This window comes from Apteryx rowi, unplaced genomic scaffold (genome assembly GCF_003343035.1).
Source record: "Apteryx rowi isolate R43461 unplaced genomic scaffold, aptRow1 scaffold_411, whole genome shotgun sequence".
NCBI lineage: Eukaryota > Metazoa > Chordata > Aves > Apterygiformes > Apterygidae > Apteryx > Apteryx rowi.
Genome location: NW_020450632.1, coordinates 579,751 through 583,755, shown reverse-complemented (window position 1 = coordinate 583,755; position 4,005 = coordinate 579,751).

Here is a 4,005-nt window from a genome sequence, read left to right as displayed (position 1 = left end):
GCCTGATGCCGCGCCCGGGCGGAGCGGGCTTGGCCAGGCCGCAGAGCGCAGACCTGGGCACTTTTCCCGCCGTAGCCTGGCGGGGGCTTTTCACCTCCGGGAGCGCAGTGCCGGGGCGGAGGCCTGGCCGCGCCAGGCCGCGGGCGGGCACCCGGCAGAGGCGCCCCCAAAGCAGCCCGGGCCCCCGGAGCCTGCTTAGCATAAACACAGCGACCTTCACGCTTCAGTCATAAGCGGCAGCAGTGTTAAAGCGCTGCCGGTTCAAACGCGGGACCTGCCGTGCGGGGTTGGATCCTGGGTCCATCCTGGGTTCGGCTGCCTGCAGTGGCCACAGATGATGCCGAGGGGAAAATAAAAGACTGGGCAAGCATAAAGCAGGGCCCTCCAGGCCCCAGCGATAGCTAGCTCTGGGACGTCCAGTGGCAAAGGTGGCGTTAATAGTTGTATATAAATTTGTCCTATCTTTGTTAATCCATGTGCACTTTCAGCATCCACGTATTGTGGCACAAGGTTAACAGCTTAAGCGCTGCAGCATGAGGCATCCGCTTTCATCTGTTTTAAGCTTGTTACCTGCTGGTTCATTTCATGCCCCCGGGCTTGTTTTGGAGAAGACAAGGAACAGTCAATTTTTTCTTCACTTGYTCCAACCGCTCAGTGTTTTCTAAACCGCCACCGTCACACAGACTGCTGAGCCGCGTCGGAGGAGGCCTGCGCGTGAGGGCTGGCGCTGGGAGCTCTGCCRGCGCCCCGCAGCCCGGCCTGCTGCTGCTGAATCCCGTCACCCCTGGCTCCGTTGTACCTTTTGTCTCCTAACACTGAAGTTACTCTGGGCACAGACCATATATGTGAAGGACTTCTTAGCAAAGAAGGCTCCCAATTTCACTACTTTATTAAGAAATAAATTTAACTCCACTTCAGGGATGATGTAAACTTAAAAGATGTTCGGAAGTCATGATGGATTTTTAGCTGTTCAGCTGCAAATAAAGGAACTCATCTGTTTAGAAAATACCACCCAGAAAATTTACCTGTCTCACAAACATTCACCTTCAGCTCTGACAAGTTCTCTTCTGGGAAAGAGTGCATCAGACTCCATACTCAAAATCAATTCTCTGTCTCTGAGAATCTCTCTCAATATGTCCATATTGTCCATATGTCTTTATTTTCCTTCCCTCCAAAATATTTTTTTAATCTTCTAAGTCACTGAATTGGAAGGACTACTCATTTGAACTTGTAGAGCAAAGACATGCTTCCAGCTAATATTACAATGCCMGTATCTATAATACCTGAACACTTCAAAAATATTCATGTATTCTCACAGTGGTCCTATAAGGTAGGTAAGTGTTACACCTGTTTTACAGGTAAAGGACTGCATATAGAATGATTAAGGGCCAGATCCATAAAAGGATTTAGTACACATTTGCTCTGCACACTGCATTGCAACATAGAGATAACTGAGCTAGAATGAGAAATTAGCTTGCAGAGTTCAATGCTGCTGGATTGCTGAGCTAGCTCTAATGCCTAATATGGGATGCAGACTAAACTTAAGCAAATAAATCCAAAATTTTGATCCTTTTAAAAGCCCTGTCAGCTGCCACCTAATGCTGAAGGCACTGAAATTTGACAAATGTGTGTTTGAAATGTTTTGTGGGGGGGGGGGGGGGGTCTTACTATTAATTAGCTTTCTGCTTCTGCACCTGCCCAAAACTTTCTGTCTCAGCAGGACTTAGGAGCTTGTACCTCAGAGGTGCTTGGTTCAATTACTGGTGTCAGAAATAATTCTGACCTCTGTGCTAGCTAGAGTCAGACAGCTTCCCAGTTATTTTGGATTGCTTCCCAAGACATGCAGCCCTCCACGTGCACGGTAAGAGGAGAATGGATCCTCAAGTTATGCACTGTAAGTGTTGCCTACTGCCTTTTTTGGATGTAGTCTTGAATGACTTGCCCAAGATCACATACACTGTGTTCTGCCGAGCTGGAGACTGACCTTCCTCTGCATTCCTCCGTTCGTATTGTGGAGCAGAAACCTGCCACACTCACGTAGAGCAGGGAATTATTGTTACAATATCCAGTTATGCCAGATAATATTATAGTTGGAATCAGAGATGTTTTTGGTATTAAGCTTTTTCTTCTCGGAAACTGAAACAGTGATTTTAAAGACTGTTTTCTAATGCCAAGGAGCTCCACTACTTAATTCCAAGTTGAAAGTGTTTTGCTAATAAAGTTTCAAATGTTCTAAAAAGGCAATTGCCGTGTGAAATCTGTTTTCTGGATCTGTCATCTGCTGCTCTTGTGCTACTTCTGCAGGAACCAACAGGAAAGATAGTGATCTAAACTTCGTATAATAATTTTAATTGTAAGGTGTTTTGAGGTGGCTGTTTAAAACTGTAGAAAACACAGCTTACGTTTTTTGATAGATATCACAGCTAATGCAACATCTTGCCAAATGAATTTGAAAAAAAATATTAACAAACGTTTTTTGCTCTGTTTCTTTTAAAAAAAATAGCGTTTCTCTTATTTTTATCAAACCCATCAGTCAGTTCAAAAATAATTCAGTCAGAATTATAGCTTAGAGAAATGACACATACCAAGGAAGAAGAACAAAATAATTACAAACTTATTACAAACTAATCACAAACTAATTACAGCTTGCCAATAGAGCAAAGCATTGAAGCCTATGTCCTGTGGATGAAATGTGAAGCATGTAGAGATACATGAGCTCCTCCCCTAACAGGATCTGGAATCTGTTTTAGTTTGGTAATGTTGAGGTTAGTTTAGTAAGGTAAGAATGGTGGCATCCTTGAAGTAGATGAGAGATAGAGAAGAGGAAGCAACTCTGAAACAGTTGTGGTACAAGGAAGAATGTACAAGTATAGCATCCATGTAAGCTGGGAATGAATAGAGTGCTAACTTTACTTTGTCCTCCATGTGAACCAAAGGAAGACTCATCTGCTTGTTCAGATGCATTTTTCCCTACTCTTGAAGAGTATGGACAAACTTCATTTTATGGGTGGAGCATTTACAGATATTGTTACCTTGTGTAGTAATGGTAAAGATGAGTCCCTAAAGATAAATTAGGGGATGAAAATAGAGGAAATTCAAGATATTTAAATCATATGACTTAAAGACTCTGCTGTAATGTAGCTTCCTTTCAGCCTGATCCTACTTGGCCTTTATTTACTAAAGTTGGAACTTTAGATATTAGCTTACATCTAGTTTACAATTTCCCAAAATAAAAGAAAAATATTTAAGAAAATAAATGAGTAAATTTGCTATAAGTGGATTGCTGTAAGGGGTACTAGAGAGAGGTGAACATTTTAACATGCTTTTAAGTTTTATCACAGTATAATCACAAATGAGAAGAAATATCAAGTAAAAATTTTGCCATCTTGAAATTTATTTTTTCCTTATCATTTTCTAAGTTTGACTAGCACAAACTGTTATATATTTGGAAAATACGTAGCAAAACTTTACCATTTTGAATTTCTAAATCAGCATTAGTATTTACAGTCAGTTCAGAATGAATTCCCTTTTTATGACTACCAAACTAAAGGACAAGAGGTGACCACAGCTGTGGGAGTTTTTTATGCCTAAAATATAAATCTTCCTAGCTATTGACACTCACGAACAGAGCCCACTGCCAGAATTGCGTCATTCAGCATTCCATGAAAAGAGGCAAAGAAGACACACTTTAGGAAAGCTGGGGAAAACAAGAAATATAAATCAACTTGATGAATCGACAATGTTAACGAGCCTTAAGCAAGTCAAACAGAACTTCCTCCACCGCTTGATACTCCAAACTATATCCTGAGCGCCTCCTGAGATTGATTTTAAAATGGCAGTAAAGTGAACACTGCAGATCCAAGTTTCTGAGTCCACGTGATAAGGTAATATGTGCTTAATTTTTAACATTTAGCAGCGCAGAATATACAAGCTTGAAAGAAGAATTTTTGTATAGTCTTAACTAGATCCTGTGGACATTAATTAAATGTGAGAATCCATTAATGG